A 12,868-nucleotide genomic window follows, 5' to 3' on the forward strand; every position below is an offset into this window, starting at 1 on the left:
GCCCTTCTTTTGACCAGAGCAAATGGCACTCTATTCCCTTTATAGTGCTGTGCTATAGACTAGGGCCCTGTGGCCCAATGGGACATAACCTAGGACGGTTAGTTTTCCTTTCCATTAGCCTTCCTCAACACTGTCTGTTTCAAAACCTGCCATGCACCCACACACACTTAATATTCATCTTTAAAAGGACATTAAGTAAAACCTGAGCAAGGCTATTCATTTAATTAACCCACATTTCTCCTGTAAATTGCTCTGGATAAGAGTGTCTGCTAAATGACAAAAAATGAATGGGTCTGGATAAATTTAACCACTCAAATTCATAGACAGAGCTAGAATGCAAGGACTGACCATCCATGATATCAAAATTATAGTTTTAATCATGTTTTGATGCTTTATAGTGTTTGATGACATTTACTTTGTTTCCAAACATTGGAATGAAATAAGCTTATATTTTGGGTTCTGATGGGGTAAGACAGTTGGAATAAGCTTGTAAGGCATTTCTAAGTTATTCTTCAAGAATCAATGGGTACATACACTGCATGACCAAAAGTATGTGGCCTCCTGCTAGTCAAACATATAATTCCAAAATCATGGCCATTAAAATGGAGTTGGTCCCCCCTTTGCTGCCATAACAGCCTTCCACTAGATGTTGGAACATTGCTGGGGGGACTTGCTTCAATTCAGCCACGAGCATTAGTGAGGTCGGGCATTGATGTTGGGTGATTAGGCCTGGCTCGCAGTCAGCGTTCCAATTCATCCTAAAGGTGTTCGATAGGGTTGAGGTCAGGGCTCTGCGCAGGCCAGTCAAGTTCTTCCACACCGATCTCGAAAAAACATTTCTTTATGGACCTCACTTTATGCACGGGGACATTGTCACGCTGAAACAAGAAAGGGCCTTCCCCAAACTCTTGTAGGCACAGAATCGTTGGTGTAACGTGTGCGCTGAGAGTCGGGAAGCAAGTTCAGGGAGTGAGTGGTTTAATAAATAAACATAACGTAATACAAAACAAGCAAACACAAACAACGCACAGACATGACACAGATGCAGAAACAATAACGCCTAGGGAAGGAACCAAAGGGAGTGACATGTATAGGGAAGGTAATCAGGGAGGTGATGGAGTCCAGGTGAGTCTGAAGACGAGCAGGTGTGCGTAACGATGGTGACAGGTGTGCGCCATAACGAGCAGCCTGGTGACCTAGAGGCCAGAGAGGGAGCACACGTGACAGTTGGAAGCACAGAATCGTCTAGAATGTCATTGTATGCTGTAGCATTAACATTTCCATTCACTGGAACTAAGGGACCTTAACAATGAAAAACAGCCCCAAACCATTATTCCCCTCCACCAAACTTTATGTTGGCACTTTGCATTAGGTCAGGTAGCATTCTCCTGGCATCCACCAAACCCAGATGGTGAAGCATGATTCACCACTCCAGAGAACGCGTTTCCACTGTTCCAGAGTCCAATGGCAGCGAGCTTTACACCACTCCAGCCACTGACATTGCACCACTGACATTGAGCATTCTGATCTTAGACTTGTGTGCGGCTGCTCGGCCATGGAAACCCATTTCATGAAGCTCCCAATGCATAATTGTTGTGCAGACATTGCTTCCAGAGGGAGTTTGTAACTCGGTAGTGAGTGTTGCAACCAAGTTTTACGCGCTACGCGTTTCAGCACTCAGCAGTCCTGTTCTGTGATTATGTGTGACCTACCACTTGGCGGCTGAGCCATTGTTGCTCCTAGACGTTTCCACTTCACAATAACAGCACTTACAGTTGACCTGGGCAGCTCTAGCAGGGTAGAAGTTTGAAAAACTGACTTGTTGGAAAGGTAGCATCCTATGACAGTTCCACGTTGAAAGTCCCTGAGCTCTTTAATAAGGCCATTCTACTTCCTATGTTTGTCTACAGAGATTGCATAGCTAGCTATGTGCTTAATTGTATACACCTGTCAGCAATGGGTGTGGCTGAAATAGCTGAATCCACTCATTTGAAGGGTTGTTCACATTCTTTTGTATATCTATTGTATCATTAATTGTATGTAGCAACTGCTTATTGCCCCTTCAAATCAGGCCAGCATGCAATGGAGGATACATATTTCAAAGCTCTTGCTTAAGACAATGACACCCTATTCCCCATATACGTAGTTCACTACTTCTGACCAGAGCCCTAAGGGGCCCATTTGTAGCTCAGTTGGTAGAGCATGGTGCTTGTAACACCAGGGTAGTGGGTTTGATTCCTGGGACCACCCACACATAAAATGTATACATGAATGCAGAGTGTTGGTCCAGGCAGGGTGACCAGGGAGGATCCGAAGGTCTGGGCAAAAAATACACATGGGGTGGCAGGGTAGCGGTTGTGGTTAGAGCGTTGGACTAGTAACCGAAAGGTTGCAAGTTCAAATCCCTGAGCTGACAAGGTACAAATCTGTCATTCTACCCCTGAACAGGCAGTTAACCCACTGTTCCTAGGCCATCATTGAAAATAAGAATTTGTTTGTAACTGTTTTGCCTAGTTAAACAAATTGTTTTTAAATGCATGGATGACGAGAGCAGAGCTCCCCAGAATCACGCATGGCGCCTCTATATGTATTCACTGACCGTCGGACCAACGCATTCCTGTTACACACTCTACTGTAGGTTGGAGGCCTAGCTGTGTTGATACAGGAATCGCCATAATCACAACTGGATCTGTAGAGACAGACTCTCTCTGTCCAATTAACCTTTAGACTCGCAGCAGCAATAGACCCGATCACCGCTGTCATGCCTGGCCTGATCAATATATAACCATTCACACAATGCAATTCACATAGGCATCCAAATGGAGAGATATCTCTTGTTGAATTATTTTTTCCCTATTTTCTTTGCCTTATTGAACTTCACCTGTGCTGAGTTAGCGTTCACACTGATGTTCACACAGTCCTGATGTCTATCTACGAGTGTGATCTATGGTGCTGATTGCTGATGATAGCCCACTAAAGGTTTGAGAGGCAATAGTTCAAACCCCAGCCCTACCTCTCCACTCCCCATCCTCCTCTCTCCAAGCCTGAGCCTACAAGCCTCATCCACCCTGGATCATTGTTGATGGAGCCATTGATCCTCTTAACGGGCCAAAGTTAATTAAAAGCAATTAGTCATGTCCTGCACTTATTGTATATTGTAGGGAGTAACCTATAGTCAACTCTTATCTATGCCCGAGGCTCTGATCCTATTGAAATATATTCTGATACTTCATATAATATATGCACACACGCATATTAACATCAAATCTAACATAATAAATAATAACTATGGTATGTAAAATATGAAAGATGTTGCTAAACTATGGTAATACTGTATGTTTTGTTTATATATTAGATATTATACAGTGCTAATGTATGATATGATTTCTCATATTCAGTATGAGACAGGACAACAAGGGAAGTCCCTTTATATACATGTAATGAAAAGAGCAGTCAGTCAGTCAGCCCATCCCTGGACCCTGTGGATGGTCTCTCACCTGAATGTCAGGCAAAATGTCACAGACTGTGAGCTTTGGCGCTACATCAGAGGCAGGTCTGTGTAGGCAGAGCACACCCACGCCACACTCCTCTTAATCCACACATAAACTCTGTTATTCCCCAGGCCCACCACACCAAAGATAAGTCAAAACAATGCATTCAAAACAACCTTAACAGCCCTAGAAAGGTCACAATAGTTTCTTCTTACAAAGAACATCTGTTGTCACCGTTAATTAGATTTAGGTTCCTGCATGAGAGAGAAATGTTTGGGTCTCATGTTGTCCTTGAGACACGCTAAGTCAGTGTAGGAAATTAGGTTAATAATGTTTCAGTGACTCAGTGCCTGGCAAAAACGTTTTAACTGAAATAATAACCTTCAGTGAATTTTACGGTTTGGGTTTCTTTAGTATACAGTAGATTGGATAGTGAAATGCCTGCTGCAGTTTTATAAACTGAGAGATGATCTTTATGATACAGTTCATGAGATTCAGTCCAGTGGCATTGGATTGCAACTAAATCCTCTCCAACAACTTGAAAACCATTTAAATGTGAAACAGGAAATTGTACTTACTTCATTTTTTTTTACAAACAAATGGATACCAATAAAAAAGAGCTATGTTTTATTGTACTTGAGAAACTCATAAAAGAAAACATCAACAGAAGACGTTGTTGTGCTAGTGCTGACTATTAACTAAAGGCTTTGAATTATTCCCATAACAATTTTGAACCACGAATTACTGTAAAAGACTGGTGTAACTGGATAATTCACTAGAAACAAAAAACAGCTACGTTCATAGCTATAAAATAGGGACAAAAAGTGATGGCGGGCTTTAAAGCTAGAACCCTTAGTTGCTACATCCATTGTTGGACTAAATTAATATATACCCATTGATTCTTGAAGAAAATCATTTATAAATGCCTCCTGAGCTTAGTTCAACTGGCTTGCCCCATAAAGAACCCCAAAAATAGTTTTACTCCAATGTTTGTAAACATAATAAATGTAAACCAACACTGTACGGCCTCTAAACATTATTTAAACTCAAATGGATCATGGATGGTTAGTCCATGCCTCCATAGCTCTATCTATGAATTTGAGAGTGGTTAAGAGGTTTAGAGACCCTTTGTTTTTGTTTAAATCAAGGATTCTAGCTTTAATTCGGTTATAACTAAAGACTGAAGTCCTTGTGATATCAAATCTTTATTCATATGGAGGTAAAATGACAAGGCACTCAAAAGAATCATGTTGAGGAGGAATCCCCACCCATCCCCCAGCTCTGAACAAACAGCAGACCTTGTCACAGTTGGGTGGCCCTGCCTGGCCTGGCACCCCAACCTCCTCTGGCTAATCTGGCTTTACTTGACCGCTGTGTCCACACTTCCACACACCTCTCTCTCCCCCTAACAACACATACAAAATGACTCCACAAACTTTTAAGAGGTAACAATAAGACTGCACTCAGACACCCATGTGCACAAAGCCTGTTCTCTATTGCAGTGTTTCCCAAACTTGGTCCTGGGGCCCCCCTGGGTGCACTTTTTTTTTCTTCTTCCCTAGCACTACACAGCTGATTCAAATAATCATAGCTTGATGATGAGCTGGTTATTTGAATCAGCTGTGTAGTGCTAGGGCAAAGGACCAAGTTTTGGAAACCCTCCTCTATTGGCCAACATAAATATAAAGAAAGACTGGGATGACCTGTGTCCCTAGCAACAGAGTTACTGGAGTCTTGGTTTGGTACAGTAGACATGCAGAAACTCATAAAAACACATAGTCTGCATCCGAAATGGCTCCCTATTTCCTTACGTAGTACACTACTGACCAGGGCCCATAAGGCTCTGTTCAAAAGTAGTGCACTTTTTAGGGAATAGGGTGCCATTTGGGACACACATAGGACTTTCTCTCCTCTATAATTAGTGACTCACTCCTGTCCAATGTCTGCTTAATGACGTCCAACATCTCAAGTAAAATGAGAAAAAAATTGGCACTAACAAGTCACATTTTAGCCACATATTCCACCTAATAATCTTAGGGGCTCAACATTTTCAGTCCATAAAAAAGGTCTGGAGCCAGACATGGCAGCCAGACGGTTTTATTGCATTCTGGGATATACAAGCCAGGCTGAAAAATGAAAGTGTATCGTCACGGTTACCAGCTAGTTACCAGTCCTCTTTTCCTCATTGCCAGAGTGACACAAATTCATGACCCCTCCTCTCCAGGTAGCACAGCCATGGATGAATTGATTAACAGAGCCATGGGTCCAAACGGCAGCATGGAGCTGCCACATAGCATTTGTACTGACGTCACAACGAGAGTCACTTGGAGATTGAGCTACAGTGCCTTGCGAAAGTATTCGGGCCCCCTTGAACTTTGAGACCTTTTGCCACATTTCAGGCTTCAAACATAAAGATATAAAACTGTATTTTTTTGTGAAGAATCAACAACAAGTGGGACACAATCATGAAGTGGAACGACATTTATTGGATATTTCAAACTTTTTTAACAAATCAAAAACTGAAAAATTGGGCGTGCAAAATTATTCAGCCCCCTTAAGTTAATACTTTGTAGCGCCACCTTTTGCTGCGATGACAGCTGTAAGTCGCTTGGGGTATGTCTCTATCAGTTTTGCACATCGAGAGACTGACATTTTTTCCCATTCCTCCTTGCAAAACAGCTCGAGCTCAGTGAGGTTGGATGGAGAGCATTTGTGAACAGCAGTTTTCAGTTCTTTCCACAGATTCTCGATTGGATTCAGGTCTGGACTTTGACTTGGCCATTCTAACACCTGGATATGTTTATTTTTGAACCATTCCATTGTAGATTTTGCTTTATGTTTTGGATCATTGTCTTGTTGGAAGACAAATCTCCGTCCCAGTCTCGGGTCTTTTGCAGACTCCATCAGGTTTTCTTCCAGAATGGTCCTGTATTTGGCTCCATCCATCTTCCCATCAATTTTAACCATCTTCCCTGTCCCTGCTGAAGAAAAGCTGGCCCAAACCATGATGCTGCCACCACCATGTTTGACAGTGGGGATGGTGTGTTCAGAGTGATGAGCTGTGTTGCTTTTACGCCAAACATAACGTTTTGCATTGTTGCCAAAAAGTTCAATTTTGGTTTAATCTGACCAGAGCACCTTCTTCCACATGTTTGGTGTGTCTCCCAGGTGGCTTGTGGCAAACTTTAAACTACACTTTTTATGGATATCTTTAAGAAATGGCTTTCTTCTTGCCACTCTTCCATAAAGGCCAGATTTGTGCAATATACGACTGATTGTTGTCCTATGGACAGAGTCTCCCACCTCAGCTGTAGATCTCTGCAGTTCATCCAGAGTGATCATGGGCCTCTTGGCTGCATCTCTGATCAGTCTTCTCCTTGTTTGAGCTGAAAGTTTAGAGGGACGGCCAGGTCTTGGTAGATTTGCAGTGGTCTGATACTCCTTCCATTTCAATATTATCGCTTGCACAGTGCTCCTTGGGATGTTTAAAGCTTGGGAAATCTTTTTGTATCCAAATCCGGCTTTAAACTTCTTCACACCAGTATCTCGGACCTGCCTGGTGTGTTCCTTGTTCTTCATGATGCTCTCTGCGCTTTTAACGGACCTCTGAGACTATCACAGTGCAGGTGCATTTATACGGAGACTTGATTACACACAGGTGGATTGTATTTATCATCATCATTAGTCATTTAGGTCAACATTGGATCATTCAGAGATCCTCACTGAACTTCTGGAGAGAGTTTGCTGCACTGAAAGTAAAGGGGCTGAATAATTTTGCACGCCCAATTTTTCAGTTTTTGATTTGTTAAAAAAGTTTGAAATATCCAATAAATGTCATTCCACTTCATGATTGTGTTCCACTTGTTGTTGATTCTTCACAAACAAATACAGTTTTATATCTTTATGTTTGAAGCCTGAAATGTGGCAAAAGGTCGCAAAGTTCAAGGGGGCCGAATACTTTCGCAAGGCACTGTAATTGAAAGAGCTCAATAACTTTATGATGTTTGTCACCCTTGAAGGCATCCAAAACTGTCTGAGTCTGCGAGTCAGTTTAAGTTGAGGCATAACCAAAAAGGATTTGTTGTTTTTTACTCTATGCACAGTAACTAACGGTAACAGTCACCTAAGTAATCTCTCAATAGGCATTATTACACCATATGAATCTGTCTTCTTTGATCTTCTTGGATCATGTGAATATTCTCCACAATTGCCTTTTGAAGCTGTGTGATAAAAACAAACACTAACTGGTCTAAAAGAGGGTTTCAACCCTGACAGCACAGGAAGGGCGGCCAGGGGCCAAGGTTAACAATGTGAAATCTGATTCACATGGTAAACATCCCACCCTCAGGCCTCCTGAGTGGCGCAGTGGTCTAAGACACTGCATCACAGTGGTAGCTGTGCCACTAGAGATTCTGGTTCGAGTCCAGGCTCTGTTGCAGCCGGCTGCGACCGGGAGACCCATGGAGCAGTGCACAATTGGCCCAGCGTCGTCCGAGTTAGTGGAGGGTTTGGCCGGCAGGGATGTCTTGTTCCATCGTACACTAGCAACTCCTGTGGCAGGCCGGGCACAGTGCACGCTGACACAGTCGCCAGATGTATGGTGTTTCCTCCGGCACATTGGTGCGGCTGGCTTACGGGTTAAGTGGGCAGTGTGGCTTGGTTGGGTTGTGTTTCGGAGGACGCACGGCTCTTGACCTTCGCCTCTCCCTAGTATGTATGGAGTTGCATCGATGAGACAAGACTGTATCTACCAATTAGATAGCATGAAAAAGGGCAAAAATAAAAAACATCCCACGTTCACTCGAACCCAGAATCTCTATAAGGTACTGTGTTATGTATTGCAAGGCTATGCCCCAAATGGCTCCCTATGGGCCCTGGTCAAAAGTTGTGCACTATATAGGGAATGGGGTGCCTGCTATTTGGGACACAGGCACAGTAAGTCTTGACCAGCTCTTTTCTCTCAATCTCTGGTCCTTTTCCAAGTAAATTGTCTTCACTCATTGTGATCAGCAGGTGGTCCCATGTGATTGGACAGCGGGGAGTCAATTGTGATCATTATTGCAGGTAAACTCAGTGAGCATGAAGGTTCAACTTGACAGGAGTAATGTTGTGAAAGTGCCTGATTTGATGATGGGATATTCCTCTCCAGTCCTCCCCTCCTCTTTCCTTCAGACTAGTCCAGTCAAGGTAGAATATTGCCAAACCTGATTATACCTAACCTTCTAGACAATGGAACTATATTTTTCCCCTCCATTGGCAGAAGAAAGTGGAAACGTCTTGTTATGCCCCAAGTCTCCGACCTGAGAGGCTCCGTCTATCTGCATCCCAAATGACACCGAAATTCCTTTATAGTGCACTACTTTTGACCAGTGCCCATAGGGCTCAGTAGTGCACTATATAGGGAATAGGGTTCCATTGGGGAAACATCCACTGCCTGCAGAAAAAGAGTCAGTCTCCTCTCCTTCCTCCTAGCAGCGGGAGCAGCAGGTCTAAACTCCAGACCAGCGCAGCGTGAGTGCAGCACAGGCCAGTGTTAAGTCCCTGTAATTAGGACTTCACGCTGCTCGCCTTTAAAGGCCTCTAGATGGGGCCTCTCACATCCCCTTCCTTTATATTTCATGCATTTTATTAGCTTTGACATCAGTTGTTTTCACCTCATCTTCCCCTCCGCTGTAAAACACGTCTGTGTTTAGTTGCGGAACAATGGTATTTCTTTGTGTGATTTTTTCAATCATCTACCATGCTGTATACGGTACTGGTTGTGTCAAAAAGTGCTTCTGCACCTGCATTGCTTGCTGTTTGGGGTTTTAGGTTGGGTTTCTGTACAGCACTTTGAGATATCAGCTGATGTGCGAAGGGCTATATAAATAAATTTGATTGGATTTGAAAAAGTGCCTGTCTTTCTTACAACGGACAGACCTTAAAACTATTACAATGGATTTAACTTATCTGTAAGGCAAACTATCAGAAAATCTAAAAGTAGTTCTGGAGAGCATGTCCTTGAGTAGTGAAAGCAGGCATAGAGCACTGTTAGTGCATTAGGGCTTTGAACTAATATCTGAGACAGCAATCTCAAGTGATGCTCAAACAAAACCTACAACTCTCTTGGCTGTGAGCTTCATCATCAAAGCAGGAGTCATAGGATGTGTGGTATCACATGTACAAAGGCACAGCTGGTACTAGAGAAGAGCAAGGAGACAATCATAGACAATATGACAAGTGTTCTATAAGAAGACAATACTGTCAGTTTGTGAGCAAACAGACAGCAGAGCACAACGTTTGAGAGTCGGAGGGATGAGACATGAAGTGGGTGGTGTGGTGTCTACTACTGTGGTCACTGTTGCTTCTCAGCTGTCTGTGTCAGGAGGAGGGCCTGTCCTTGAACGAGACAGCCAGAGGACAGGTGGAATAAACACCGCTATAATGCTAAGGATAACAGCAGCAGATCTTTAAAGAACAACAACATGGCCGACAGACAACCTTTCAGGCAGCCAGGGGAAATCCCTGGACAGGTGGTACTCTCTGGCACCCTACCTACCTATGTAGTGCACTAATTTTGACCAGAGATGGGTCCTGGTCAAAAGTAGGGTGTCGTATGGGATGCAGACTCTATCTCTGACTATTTTGGCTAGTTTGTTACGTCAGTCAGGACAATTATGTCTTATGATATCCGAATGCATTATGTTCCTTTTTTGTCCAACACAATACCAAGTCATGTATGGACATTAGATGGTATAACTATAATCAACTTACTCCAGGCAAGTCCTACTACCATAGTAGTACCTAAGCCTCCATCTCCACGTGCTTTCCCTCATTCTGTTGTTTTTTTGTAGGCTACTCCATGAATATTTCCCAGGGACCATTGCATTGTTTGGACCTGAAGCATTAAAATCCATTGAGGATTATATGTGCTCCAGCATTGGAGAACAATGCCGGGGGATGTGGGGGTCTTGTTGTCACGTCCCAGTGCGATGGCTGCCCACCCATTCTGATCACAGCACCTTGCATGCCATGAGCCCAATTAGAAGTTGCTTAATCCCTCCTACGTGAAAGCATGCAGCTCTCTGCCCCTGCCTGCCTTCATTGTAGCATGTCAACGTTTTTGTGTTGAAGTAGCTTTTTCATAGCCTGGTCCCAGATATTTTGTTCTCTTGCCAACTCCATTGTTGTCATTGGCATGACAATGAGTTGGCATGATAGCACAAACAAACTGGTACTCAGGCTAGCTATTGCAGGCATGGGATGTAGAGATGCATAGTGGTGGATTTTATCAAAGGGGCATTTGGCCCATGGCTGTCATAAGACCCTGATCTACAGACCTATGGTTTCCAAGGACAGTTCTGACCATACTGCACGTCCTCTGGACTCTGAGAATAGAGTAGACACAATATGCCTGAGGTAGATTATTGTAGTACTGTCCTCTGAGAGATACTGTAAGCTCCAATCACTCTCCACCGCCTTTTTACAACTTTGTGACTCAGTGGGAAAGAGACAAACACAGCTATCTTCTGATCCAGCAGAGAGCAAGAGCAGGCTGGGAACTCCACAGCTATGGTAGCGTATAATCTGTAAAAGGCCCTCAGTCTGAACTGATCTCAAGGAACAATGTAGTTCATCAATGAAACCTTCATTGTCCTTGCTCCCAGTCTCAGAGAAGGTGCTCAGTACAAAGGGGCTTTTGTTTTGCTGTCCTTACTCAGTCTTTTCCAAAATACAAGCCTTTATCCAAAAACAATTCATATCCACCAATTCATTAAAACAAAAAAGGCTACTTCCTTCTTTCCTAAATTACCCTGTTCATTCCGCGGTAATTGTCAAATGAATGCAATGAGTTTCACTCATGCAAATGACTTAATGTACTCCACATCTAGCCACGTCTGATTTCAAAAGGTAAAAAGGAACTAAGGGAGGATAGAAACTTATGGACAAGGAGTCATACAGTAGACTGCATGTTTCCAGGTTTACATAATGTCTGCCAAACACGTAAAGGAGAGATGTCAGTTTTACAGAGGAGAGGAAAATGGTGAAAAACAAAGGCTTCAGAAGTATACCCTAAACCATCTTCATGGCCTGGCCTGCTTTATGGAATGCACTGAACCGAGTCGCCGTGGAGACAGCACTCCACTGCTGATGTAAGGAGAACCCCGTCTGTTGCACCGCTTCTCTCAGAGGTGGAGTGTGTTAATCTGGGACTGTGAGGCTCTTCTTTCCAAACTGGGCAGAATGATCAGATCACGACACCCATCTGACAGACAGCAGAGTTGTTTCTTATTCTGCCATGACATAGCATCTCTGCTGTTGGTGTTCTGCAGTCCGCAGTTCTCATTACAGCACACCAATTAGAGCTGGCCCGGCTGGCAATGGCCACGTGACAAAATGTTTGTTGTAACTGCTCCGCACTCTCCCACCGTCTGCAGCATTTCGTTATTTGTCAGCTTTGGCCTTTGATGTTCTCTCCTTTGTGCTATGGTCGTGTTCATTAGCTAATAATTGTTGGGTTGTTTATTTGAAGGCAGGGGAGGGATAGACGCAGAGACTGGAAGTGGCCTTCCCTCTACTGTTATCTAAATGATTGGGAGCCAAATCCAGTCAAAAAAACCTGGAAACCTGGCCTTTGATCTGTTTTCATTATTGGCTACTGGTAAATTTCAAGATATCCTGCAGCATGACAAAATAACACACAGCACATCTAAGCAAACAAACAGCCCTTTTTTCTACCAGCATAGTTGCAATGGACTATTAGATACCACCGCATGGCAAGACTCAAACATTGGGTGGGGTCTACCAAGAATGTTGAAAGTGTTGACTGCTGTTTTACAAGGTAACAAAAGCAAAACACATTTGCCGACAGATTCATTAAGTGTAAAAAAAAAAAACACAAACCAAGACAGCTGCGGAGATGCAAGAGAGAGAGAGACAAAGAGCAACTGAAGCCCACCAACAGAGCTATTTACTCCTGCAGCCTGCACAAACACGCAGATAGTAACAGTGATGAATTAGGCCGAGGTTATCCCAGTTAGGCAATGTGACGGTAATAGAGAGCGGTACCGGGTGTGTTTGGGCCACTGTTGCCAGTCAAGTGATGAAAGCAGAGAAAGGCTGTGGACCAAATGGCTCCTTATTCCGTATGTAGTGGCCCCTGGTAAAAAGCAGTGTACTATATAGGGAATAGGGTGCCATTTGGGGGACACACCAAGACTGTAAGAGGGAAGATTTCAGCCTGACATGCCAGAGAAGATTAGGGATCTGGTTTCTCTCCTCTCTCTCTCTTTATCTGGGCTGGAGGGGAGTGAGTGTCACTCTGGCTTAGTTGAATAACAGACAATGATACTCTTCATGCCACCTCCAGAATCAGGTTAACACTGAGGATTAGATAC

General features: G+C 43.5%; 1 protein-coding gene across 4 annotated transcripts in view; it reads right to left on the minus strand.

Moving 5' to 3' along the window:
• si:ch211-149e23.4 (nectin-3-like protein) overlaps nt 1-12,868 on the minus strand; it is a 107,985-nt gene that overhangs the window by 18,218 nt on the left and 76,899 nt on the right. The gene's annotated exons all lie outside the window — the stretch shown is intronic.

This window comes from Oncorhynchus mykiss, chromosome 27 (assembly GCF_057628025.1).
Source record: "Oncorhynchus mykiss isolate SJ-2025 chromosome 27, ASM5762802v1, whole genome shotgun sequence".
In the NCBI taxonomy this organism is placed as follows: domain Eukaryota; kingdom Metazoa; phylum Chordata; class Actinopteri; order Salmoniformes; family Salmonidae; genus Oncorhynchus; species Oncorhynchus mykiss.